This window comes from Thermobia domestica, chromosome 9 (genome assembly GCF_964235325.1).
Source record: "Thermobia domestica chromosome 9, izTheDome1.hap1.1, whole genome shotgun sequence".
Lineage (NCBI taxonomy): Eukaryota > Metazoa > Arthropoda > Insecta > Zygentoma > Lepismatidae > Thermobia > Thermobia domestica.
In genome coordinates this window covers 54,647,814-54,660,677 of record NC_137462.1, presented here as the reverse complement: position 1 = coordinate 54,660,677, position 12,864 = coordinate 54,647,814, and the positions used below count along the sequence as shown (strand labels likewise).

At 38.0% G+C, this 12,864-nt stretch overlaps 1 protein-coding gene across 11 annotated transcripts in view; it reads right to left on the bottom strand.

The window, feature by feature from the left end:
* Positions 1-10,588, bottom strand: part of LOC145694661 (uncharacterized) — a 392,660-nt gene extending 382,072 nt beyond the window's left edge. For 10 of the 11 annotated variants that reach the window (XR_014133035.1, XM_081771120.1, XM_081771121.1 and 7 more), the window contains exon 1: positions 612-841. The gene's annotated coding sequence lies outside the window, so the exon portion shown is untranslated. Of the gene's footprint in view, positions 1-611; positions 842-10,569 lie in introns of those variants that run through there. The other variant, XM_081771115.1, reaches the window with a different exon arrangement.
* Between the last annotated feature and the right edge of the window lie 2,276 nt (positions 10,589-12,864).

Sequence of the window (12,864 nt, the reverse complement as noted above, 5' to 3'; positions counted from 1 at the left end):
CGCAAAACAACCTATGCTAGGTGGCCACTAAAAACACGAATACTATATAACCGCGTAAGGGTGCATTCCAAAGCTGGGGGCCCGAGCGTCAGCGAGGAGTAGAGAATACGTGTTGGTTGTGGCAATGATATAAGTTTTAATAACACTTGTCATGGTTTCGTACTAGTAGCGCTCCACTTGTAAACATAAAATACAGCTTCTGTACACCGTACAGAAATAAACCGCAGTTTAAAATATTCCCTAATACAGTAATTTTTCATATGCACTCACTTATATTATCCGTCGTAAAGCACTTGTAATGATTTTACACTAGTAACCCTACACTTGTAAACATAAAATACGTATGTATTACTTTGTATTTAATTCTATCGTTTGCAGAAATTTGTTCTTTATAAATATTATTTTTCATACAAAGTATTAAATTATATCTGCAAATCTTCCAAAATGTGGTGCGCCAAAAGTAAACCGCCGCACCGAAATATATTTTTTTCAACGATTAATTCGAGTGGTGCGCTAAAAGTAAACCTGCACGAATTTGTCAACAATTATTTCTAATGACCCTTTGATTCGTGTCATTCTTAAATTTAACCTGTACGAACATTTTCACTCACCTTGCTATACGCTGTAAGTTTTTCCTGCGTATGTTTGGTCTTGAAGTAATGTTACTCTTACGCTCTTAATGTAAAAACTACCTCTGTATGATCGATCACTTTGTTACTTTAACTAAATATTCCCCTCCGAAATAAAGGAAACACCCGCTTTTTCTCACAAACAATTCAACAAAACAGCTTTTGTTGCTCGCTCCGCGGGCACCAGCTTTTGTTGTTATTTTGATAGGTGAATGCAGTGTTGCCAAAGAGATGGCACAAAAAGCGCCAAACGAGAAACGAAAAGACCCACTTTGGAAGTAATGTTGCTGATAATAATAATAATAATAATAATAATAATAATAATAATAATAATAATAATAATAATAATAATAATAATAATAATAATAATAATGTCATTATTTTTCAACACAATTAACACTGCAAAGTAGTTACGATGTATGAATTTTCAAAGTGCATAAAAATTAAAGGTTAACAAAAGGAAGAAAAAAACACTAACATCCGTTTCACATTAACTCACGCTTCTACGGCTAATTTGCCGTACCGGTACCAAATTTAATTGTGCTTTGCAAAAATTTAAACGACATTGAAGGTTAGAATTGCTTTCCGTTACAGTGCTGAAGGAACAGAAAACAAATTGGAATTGTAAAGGGGTGGTCATGCAATATATTTGAGCAGCGCTGATTAAAATAAACAACATATATAAATTAATTATATTCGATTACAGAATGTATAGTTAATCCCAGCCCAAAATTGCTGTTAGTTCGTGTCACCAAATTATCATTTAAAAGCACACAAAAAAGTACCAATCGGAAAAATGTCCTTTTGTCCCTATGTTGGATTCCGAATCCACTATCTTTAGCAACCTTTGTTCCAGGTTGGCAGCAGTGAGTCAATAAAGCAAGAAAAAGCGGGAGAAAGAAATTGTCGATTGAAAGAAATTTGCAGCGTTGCCAAAATAAAGATAATTATGATATCATACAATAATCTTGACGCGTGTTGAATCAGTAATGGTGAAAACGTACGAAAAATTCGAAAGGAAAACAATTTGTTTTTCAGAAAAGGAGACTATAGATTTTGAACAAAAAAGACGATGGGTTCTGCAAAAGAGACTATGGGCTATGTGACAAATTTGTTTCAAATCCAAAGACAACCGCTCTAAAAAAAAAAAAAAAAAAAAGTAAATAATGAGTAAATTAAGATTATTAGATTAGTAATTTGAATATATTTCGATTACCCTGTTAATTCTAGTTTTTAGTGCTTGAAAACCCTAAAAGCAGTTTAATGTTACGCTTCTAATGCTTTCACGGATATAAAAGTCTTTTCCAGAAATGCTATTATTATTTCGTACGGTACTGCCACCCGTGGAAATGCTGCCTCCCGTGGATACGGGCCTATCTGAAGGGGAGAAAGAATGTAAATAAACTTACGTCTGTATACTTAGAACACTATTTCATGTGAGGTTGTTGAAAAGAAAAAGCTGAAGTTTTAATTAAAGTAACAACAAAATGAATTTATGTCAATATTCCTCTTGTTTAGGCTCCAAAAATCCTGGACGCCAGAAAGTCAAGGCGATTGGATACAGGAGTCTGGGTCCTAAGTAACTTAAATCAAAAATAAAATTGTGAAGGCCCATGTATGAAATTGAATTATTATGGTGCCTAGTTTTGTGAACCGGCACCTAGGTCACAAGAAATATTCTCAAGCGCTTATCTTGTTTATGATGGTCTGTCGGCATTCTGTCTGCCTCTATTCGCTACAGCTTTCTTCAGTTTCAAACCACCGCGGTGACCACAAAAACACTTCCCTTGTAGAAATATAGTAATAAAATAAAGCGCTATATAATACGATTCTTGTAGCATTAAGATAAGAATAGTTGTAGCAATGGTATGGGGTGAGAAATTGCTAATATGCAGAGTAAATAATAGAAAAAATGAAAGGATGTAATAAGATATGAATATTTTTACAGGGATTAAGAGCTTTTTGTTGGCCTAGATATTCTGAATCTGCGCATGAACTGATATAGTGCTTAGGCTATAATGTTTTGGGGTAAAAAAAAAAAAAAAACAGTAAAGTAATCCTGCTTAAGTGATAGAACATTACAAATGACCATTAACGTATTTCAAACTAGGAGAATAGGTCTTATTAACAAGTTACGTTTATATACAGTAAGCGTATTACCTATTTTGCCATTTTTTTCCTTTCATTACTCTACTAAATGTATTTGTGGTTTACAGTAAGAAACTGTAATATGAAAAGATTCCCTCAAGCTTCCAATGCGACAGTGTTGGGCAAATTTCAATTGAATTAACAAATTAACAATTAATCTGTAAATTTAATTGTTAATTGCAATTAACAATTGAAGTAAGTAATGGTTAATTGTTAATTGCAGTTGGCCATTAATAATGGAGAATCAATTGCAATTAATCAATTGATTGAAAATAATTGCAGTGGAAAGTAATTGCAATTGAATTCAGTCATTCAATTCCAATTGAAATCAATTGGCAATTAATTCAATTGCAATTGATTTCCACAGCAATTACTTTCAATTGATTGATCAATTGCAATTGATTTTCACTGATTAATTTTCAACACTGTAGCTCAGAGAGGACGTGGGACAATGAAAACTTTAGCCACGACCAATTGACTCACCACCCATCGTGACTCACGACCCACCGTGACCCACTCTGACCCACCACCCACCATGAACCACTCTCACCCACTGTGACCCACAGACCCACCAAAACCTATTGTCATCAACTCTGACCCATGATTCACGCTCTCTTCTCTACTGACTAAAGAGTTTAAACTTGTAATAAAACAAGCCTATGAAATTATCACTCATCAGAGTTTGAATTTCTACGATCAATCGCTCAAGCACCGCTCTATTACAATAACGGCGGATCTGACCTTTCTAATATAAATAAAATAAAGAGTTTGTTTGCATCTGTCTGTCTATCTTTGTGCGGTCTGTGGACCAGATGAGTGGACCGAATCTTTTCAAAATTTGGTCACGGGTAGCTTGGTTTAGGCCCCAGATCAAGACGAAGAGATTTTTTTTTTTTCAAATTCGAACTAAGAGTGTCTCAGGGGGACGTTTTCCGGGACCGGCCTAGGGACCAGACAAGTTGACCGAGAGTAACCAAATTTTGGTCACGGGTACCTTGGTCCAGGTCCCACATCAAGGCAAAGCGTTTTTGACAAAATTCGAACCAGGGGATCTCAGGGAGGCGTTTACCGAGATATGTAAAAGTAGTAAAAAATGGCCGATATTAGTGTCGATTTCATAGTTTTCGCGGTCGCTGAGATCAATGGTGAAACTCCGATCGCATTAACTTCCAAATTCACCCTATTCGGCTGCGGGCCGGGGGTCAACGGGGAGGGGGGAGGGATACCGAAACGTAAAATTAATTCAAAATGATCGATATTAGTGTCAAATCCATATTTTTCACGGTCGCTGAGATCAATGGTGACACTACCATTAGCGATGACTTTCGAATTCTTCCACCGTTGTATGTGGGCCTTAGGTCACCAGAGGGGGGAATTCCGAGACATGTAAAAATAATCGAAAATGACCGATATTAATGTCAAATTCATAGTTTTCGGGGTCGCTGAGCTCAATGGTGAAACTCACGACCGCATTTACTTTCACATTTAGCTCCCATTAGCTAAGGAACGGAGGCATTATAAAGACGATCAAGCGATATGTAAAAAGAATCCTTAATGACTGATAGTAGTGTCAAATTCGTAGTTTTCGCGGTCACTGAGATCAATGGTGATACTTTCATTAACGATGATTTTCAAATTTAGCCACCATTGTATGCTGGCCGGGAGTCACCGGGGGTGGAGAATTGCGAGACATGTAAAAATAATGGAAAATGACCGATATTAGTGTCAAATCCATAGTTTTCGCTGTCGCTGAGATGAGTGGTGATACTTCCACAGGCGTTGACTTCTAAATGCAGCCCCCATCGGCTGCGGGCCAAAGGCGTTGTTTTTTGGAAACTGGAACCACAGGATCATAGGGGCTTTTACCGGGATATGTAAAAAGTAGTAGAAAATGGCAGATGTTAGTGTCACATTCATAGTTTTCGCGGTATCCGCTGGGAGCCAGAGGAGATTTTTTTCACAATTTGAACCAAGGGGGTCTGAGGGGGCGCTCACCGGGACATGTAAAAGTAGTAGAAAATGACCAATATTTGTGCCGAATCCATATTTATCGGGGTTGCTCAGATGTGTAGTGACACTACCCGATAGTGTTTACGTTCAAATTCAGCCCCCATCGGCCTTCCAAATGAAAACACATGTACGTTGTTGGATATATATTCACACAAAATATATCCAATTTTAGAAATGTTTCTTAGTTGTTCTCCCGTTGTTCAGTTTGTTTACATTGATATTTTATCTGATCCGTGCGAAGAACGGGCATAACAGCTAGTACGAAATGGTAAAGTGTTTGTCATAGAGCAAATTAGAATGAATTCAATTATATAGGTAATTATTATAATTATCATTGATAATTATTTCCTTGCTACCGTTTTCTAAGCCTATTTCCACGTTTTGTGAATCAATGGTAGTGGGTCAAAATGGGCATTCAATGTGGGAAGAAAAATGACCCACTATCCCACCAGTATCCCACAATCGCTTTTTTCGCATTGTTTAGTGCATGTTTTGTACCGTTTCTGCGCATATTTTCACGATTTGTACGCCACCGAAAGTGGGTCAAAGAGGACCTACAAATATGGCAGAAAAAGACATATTCATCCCACATTCAAGGACCATTTTGACCCACTTCTACTGATGCACAAAGCAGCACAAATCATGCAAAAAAAAAAAAATGTGAAGGAAACGACATCGACATTCGATGGTGACGGAACAGCATTAAGTTATTCCGCTATACTTGTAGACCATTTTGGCCCATTTTTCTTGTCGCACTAAAGTGGAAATAGGAGCACAAAACGGTACAAAACAGGCACTGTACGATGCGAAAGAAACGACCTCCAAATTCGATAGTGACGGAACAATGGCTCTTTTTCCTCACATCTTGATGGACCATTTTGACGCATTTCTGGTGATGCTCAAAACGTGGAAGTAGGCCAACAGAACGGTACAAAATACACATTAAACGATGTGAAGAAATCGTCCTCCAAATTCGTTGGTGGTGGAACAGCATTAACTTGTTTCGTTATATTCATAGGTCCATTTTGAACCACTTCCGGTGACGCACAAAACGTACAAAACAGGCACTAAACGATGCGAAAGAAAAGCCCCGAAATTTGATAGTGGCGGAAAGGTGAGCCATTTAACTCCCTCTTTAAAGGCCCATTTAACTCACCTCGGGTGATGCAGAAGACGAGAAATAGATGCAGAAATTTCTTTTCTTTTTTTTTATAAAAAAAGGTACTAAGCGATGCGAAAGAAACGATCTAGAAATTCGATAGTGTCGGAACAGTAGGTCATTTTTGTCACACCTTGGAAGCTAATCTTGATACACATCTGGTGACGCACAAAACCTGGAAATGGAGCACAAAACGACACAAAACAGGAATTAGTCAATGCGAAAGAAGGACTTCGAAATTCGGTAGTGGTGGAGCAGTGAGTCATTTAACTCCCACTTTGAAGGCCCGTTTAACTCACTTCCGGTGACTCACAAGACGAGGAAGTAGGCACAGAAAACTTTTTTAAAAATAGTCACTAAACGATGCGAAAGAAACGACCTAGAAATTCGATAGTGGCGAAACAGTAAGTCATTTTCTTCACACTTTGGAGGCCCATTTTGACACACTTCTGGTGACGCACAAAACGTGGAAACAGAGGCACGAAACATTCACTAGTCGATGCGAAAAGAAGGACCTCGAAATTCGGTAGTGGCGGAGCAGTGGGTCATTTTCGTCCCACCTTCGAGGCCCATTTTGACCCTCTTCCAGTGAAGCACAAAACGTCGAAATAAGCGCACATAAAGGTACGCGATGTGAAATTAACGAGCTCGAAATTCGATAGTGGCAGAACTGAAAATGAAATTAAATCTTTGTTTTACGTTTCACGGTTATGCCTAACAGACTAAAGGAGACGGTGATGATGAGAGATGAGTGAAATGGTGGAATGAAGAAAGAAGGAGGAAACGGGAGAACCCCGAGAAAACCCACGAGTACGGTGTTTGTCCACCACAAATTCCACACGGCGCGAGTTGGGATCGAACCAGGTACCCCAAGCATCGGAGGTAAACGCTCTACCACTGAGCTACCGCGTCCCCCAGTGCCGGAACTCTTGGTCATTTTCGTCTCATCTTGTAAGCCCATTTTGACCCACTTCCGGTGACGCACAAAACGTGGAAATAGGGGCACGAAACGGCACGAAACATTCACTAGTCGATGCGAAAGGAAGGACCTTGAAATTCGGTAGTGGCGGAGCAGTGGGTCATTTTCGTCCTACCTTCGAGGCCCATTTTGACCCTGTTCCAGTGACGCACAAAACGTCGAAATAGGCGCACAAAAAGGTACGCGATGTGAAATTAACGGCCTCGAAATTCGATAGTGGCGGAACTCTTGGTCATTTTCGTCCCATCTTGAAAGCCCATTTTGACCCACTTCCGATGACGCACAAAACGTGGAAATAGGGGCACGAAACGGCATGAAATATTCACTAGTCGATGCGAAAGGAAGGACCTCGAAATTCGGTAGTGGCGGAGCAGTGGGTCATTTTCGTCCTACCTTTGAGGCCCATTTTGACCCTCTTCCAGTGACGCACAAAACGTCGAAATAGGCGCACAAAAGGGTACGCGATGTGAAATTAACGACCTCGAAATTCGATAGTGGCGAAACTCTTGGTCATTTTCGTCTCATCTTGGAAGCCCATTTTGACCCACTTCCGGTGACGCACAAAACGTGAAAATACGCGCTCAAAACGGCAAGAAACTGGCACTAAACGATGCGAAAGAAGCAACCTCGAAATTCGTTAGTGACGAAACTGATTCATTTTCGTCCCACCTTGGCGACTCATTATAACCCACTTCCCATGACGCACAAAACGTGGAAGTAGACACACAAAACGGCACAAAACGATGTGAAGGCAACAACCTCGAAATTTATTGGTGGCGGAACAGCAATAACTTGTTCCGCCATATTGGTAGGCCCATTTTGACCCACTTCCGGTGATGCACAAAATGTAGGAATAGGCTCACAAAGCGACACAAAACACGCACAAAAGATGCAAAAAAAGTACCTCGAAATTCGTTGGTGGCGGAACAAGTTAACGACGCCGTGAGCACCAATATAAGTATACCATCAAGGCTGAGAACTGCACGGTCTAATTTTTTTGGCCAAATTAGAAGCTCAACCGGAATAGTGATGTCCGGCTCGACTCGGTTCAACTGAGCGAACAGCTTGAGCTGTCTTGGTTGAGATGACCCATCGACTGGGCTCTATTAAGCCAATGGCTTGAGCCGGCTTGGTAGGGACAAGTCATCGACTCTGCTCGATTGGAGCCAATGGCTCGAACCAGATCCGTTGAAACGAGTCCATAGGCTGGGTTCGAATCAGCTCAACTGAGCCGATGACTCGAACCGGCTCGGTTGGGGTAAGCAATCAGGTCGGTTAGGTTCAGCTCGTGAGCCACCGGCTCGAGCTGGCTCGGTTGGATGAGCTGTTGGCTCGGCTCACTTCTCTGTTCGGCTCGATAAGTTAATGAGCTGTGAGAGAGGCGCTTGAGTCGTTAACAACCCTAAACCCGGGTCGAGCAGTTTTGAACATGTTTGGCTGGAGTCCTATAACTTTTAACAATTTTTGGCTCGAGCCCGAGTACTTGCTCCTTCTCAACTCAAACCTAGAACCTCGTGACCGATGTCTTTGCCTCTTGAAGATTTCTTGACGACCGAGATCGACAGTCAACTAATTTTTATATTCAGATACAAACCGCCTATATTCCATGTTTATACACGGTGTTATAATAATAATTAGTTATAGTAGTAGTAGTAGTATCATGGATAATTATATTGTCTATGTAGGATACTTGAAGAGAGTAGTACTTGGAACTACACAAAGGATTTAGCTCGAATTGGCTCGTTTTCTCTCGACTCGACTGGAAACTCGATCCGAATTGAGACGAGTTGGATGAAATTTTTCGAGCCGAGTTCTCGAGTCGAGCTCAAAGATGTCTGCTTCGAGTCCAGTCGAGTTTTAAAGAAAACTCGCTCGAACTCGCTTGTGCCCATCCCTATTGTATACATGACGGGCATATAGAGTTCTTTCGAGGGGGATAGAATCATAAATATAATATATTTAAAAAATGCTTCGTTTCACGGCCTTCTTTCCAGGGGGGGGGGACGAAGGGATGGTAGTTATCCAGCATTTCTTATAAGTACCTTTTTTGAAATATGTAAAACAGTAACAAGTGGACAACACAATATACACATATCTTCTTATCTTCAGTTTTAATTGCTGATTTCAATTGCAATTAACAATTACAATTACAAGTTTTAATTGTCAATTGCAATTAACAATTAAATGTTTCAATTGCACTCTTTGCGATTGACAATTAACAATTAAAAGTTTCAATTGCCTGGTGACCAATTAACAATTAACAATTGACGAAAAATTAATTGCAAATTTTATGATTGAATTCAATTGCAATTGAAATTAATTGTCAATTACAAATTGAAATCAATTGCAATTGATTTTCAGAGCAATTACTTTCAATTGATTGATCAATTGCAATTGATTTCAATTGATTTTGCCCAACACTGCAATGCGACTCTCAGAGCGATACGGACCTGACATCACGCCAAAACCCTAGTCTGTGCTGCCGTGACGAAAGCAGCTCACTTTCCCATTTTTTGAAGCGTTGTATCTCCGTAACGAGGAAATATTTGTTTTAGATTTTCGGTATGTGGTATATTGAAGACTAGTTCTGCACTATGGTGTCTTTAAATTACAACCTTTAGTCAAAAAGGAAATTTCCATTGTGATGTTGCAGTAACTAGTTGGCAATAATGTTACGAACATTGCTAATTCCAACGGTAACAGCTATATTTGTACTACTAAAATATTATTATCGTTATCTGTCCTACAGATATACATGAATTACATTATATAACCTATTTCATTCTAAGAATTAATTATATAATTGATTAAGAAATTCGTTTCTTTCAAATCGAGATACGAGAATCCCATGACAAATTCCTAAAAAAAAAAATAAATAAATAAAAATAAAAATAAAAATAAAAATAAAAATAAAAATAAAAATAAAAATAAAAATAAAAATAAAAATAAAATAAAAATGTTTTAAAAGCATATTTTACCAGACTTTTCTGAAGTCAACCAAGCATTCAGAATTGCAATATATATTCTTTGTGGAGTGTATTTTATTAAGAGTCGGACAAAAGCCCAATCTAGCTTTCCAAAGGTAGGACAAAAGCCCACCAAAGTTTGCTTAATTAGGACAAAGGCTCACTAGATATTTCACAAGTGAACACTAAATACCGACTATATATGATAAGAATGCAGACAGTTACTATATTTCACAATGTGTTTTGATAGAGTTGATATGTATAAGGCAAAAAAAAAAAAAAAAAAAAAAAAACGCTAAATCACTAATGTAATATGCAACACAATACGTTTGAAGAAATCAATAAATAATAATCATTTAAGGGTGTAGCCTACAAACTTTTCTAGGGAAGTAGGCTTTTGAACATATTAAAAGCAAACCGAAGGTATATATCGAAATTAAGAAAGCTTCAATAAGACAATAAATATATATATATATATATATATATATATATATATATATATATATATATATATATATATATATATATATATATATATATATATATATATTACACACGTACATAAATACAGGGTTTTCATAAAGTATGGACGGATTTAATTTGCTTATAATTTACATAAAAATGCTCATATTGAAATCAAATAAAGTGCAAACGGTAGCGGAAGGATTAAATTTTTACCTGTAATCTGCACCAGCTCAATTCATTCACCGCCACACCTCCAACTGGGCGCCATTTACGTCCACACATTCGCGTAGGCGGCACTGGAATGGTGGCGGCCTCCCACTTCGAGGACGGTCCAGGACGCTTCCTGTCTTCAAGAACTTAGCATGCCACTCTCGGTCGGTGCCGACTTTTTGAACTCTTTGGTGAATTTTCGACACACCAGAATTGGTGATTTTAGCTCTGCGTACCACAGAACACATTGCGTACCACAGAAGATAAGAAACTGACTCTTGCCCTCCCTCTCCCTCTCTCAACGTGTTCAGAGTTACCGCTTATCTAACAGTGTTGCCAACTAAAAATTTAATCCTTCCGCTACCGTTTGCACTTTATTTGATTTCATTATGAGCATCTTTATGAAAATTATAAGCAAATTAAATCCGTCCAGACTTTATGAAAACCCTGTACATTTATTATTATTATTATTATTATTATTATTATTATTATTATTATTATTATTATTATTATTATTATTATTATTATTATTATTATTATATTTTCAGTTTGTTACCTTTTTGAAACCTGGATCTTGACAGTGCGTGAATTTAAAACTACAGCTTGTGGGAAATCTATGAATAAGTTAGTCATAAGAAATCGGAACCTGTTTATGGAAGTTCATGTGACTGTGTTTATCTTCTGTACTCTTATATAAAAGAGTTAAGATGAGTAACTTTCTGGACATACTACCACAAGTAGAGTCGTTAAATTTTAATTTTAAAAAATTATTTTCTTACGAAAGTAGGATATAAGAAAGAATTTATGGAAATATGTACAGTAAAAGCTCCTTATTCGCTCTTCCTTCATTCGCGTTTTCACTAATCGCGGATTATAAAAATGCGACCCAATTGCTTTATTCGCGGCTAAAGATTTCTTTATTCGCGGATCTAATCAGTACGTACATACAGAATAATAAAAAGGATTCCAATAGGTATGCAACCCAATATCTTTTGTAAACGCCGTCAAATGGACTAATAAAATGTAAAATAGGCCTTATTACAACTTTGCCTAAAGTATGTTGTTAAATGATATCGCCGCTGTATTGGTTTGGACTTTGACATAAGCCGCCTTCGCCGCGATCGGTGTTTTGGAGAATGTAAACAAACAGAATGAAAGCAACCTTATTATTCAATGAAAAAAGTATTTTTTTTAAATGCCGCCACATTATTAGACGTTCCGCCCTTTGGTAACCCGCTTTGTGTGTTTTATTGTTTCGTCTTTCCATTCGTTACAAAAATTGTGATCGAGTAACACGTCTCTACCGCTGTCTTCCTAATTTATACAGTAATGTCAACTAAAAAAAAATGAGAAACGAGTTTCGACACGAAAAATATCTATGTTACCGCTTAAAGTGAAAATAGAAATACTTGATTGTTTACGCCTTGGAGAGTCGTTTGTATCCATATCACGCTCACTCAATGTCAACGAATCAACTCTACGATCGATAAAAAAATCCGAAGATAAAATAAGTCGTCTGTAGCTTCAACTTCACTGTCAGCAAAAATTGTTCGTGATCCAGCAATAGAAAAAATGGAAGTGGCGTTCTCATTATGGATCGAAGACCGCAACCAAAAAGGGTGCCCCTGAGTGGTCCGATGGTCCGGGAGAAGGCAAAGCGTCTTTACGCTCATTTTAAAAAACCTTATGGTAGTTGTAGTGGTGAATGTACAGATGGAGGATTTCAAGCATTGGAAGGTTGGTGCAATAAATTTAAGGTGAGACAATCATTGCATAACATTAAAATCGTTGGAGAAGCTGCATCTGCAGACACTGCTGCAGCAGAACGATATCCAGAAGAATTTGCAAACTTAGTAGCTGATGGAGGATACAAACCTGAGCACGTATTTAATGCAGACGAAACTGCACTGTTTTGGAAGAGAATGCCAAACAAAACATTCATTTCTAAAAGCGAAAAGTCTGCTCCTCGATTTAAGGCAGCAAAGGATAGAGTTACACTGCTGCTATGTTCTAATGCATCTGGGGATTGTGTCATTAAACCACTGATGCTGTACAGATCGTTAAATCCTCGGGCTTTAAAAAATCAAAACAAGGACGACCTGCCAGTGTTTTGGCGTGCTAATAAGAAAGCGTGGGTTACAAGCGCTATTTTTTGTGACTGGTTCCGGAATTGTTTTGTTTCTGAAGTTGAAACTTTTTTTAAAAAAATAGAATTTAGACTTTAAAGCAGTTCTAGTTTTGGACAATGCACCAGGTCATCCTCGCGAACTTGAAACTATGCATCCAAATATAAAAGTG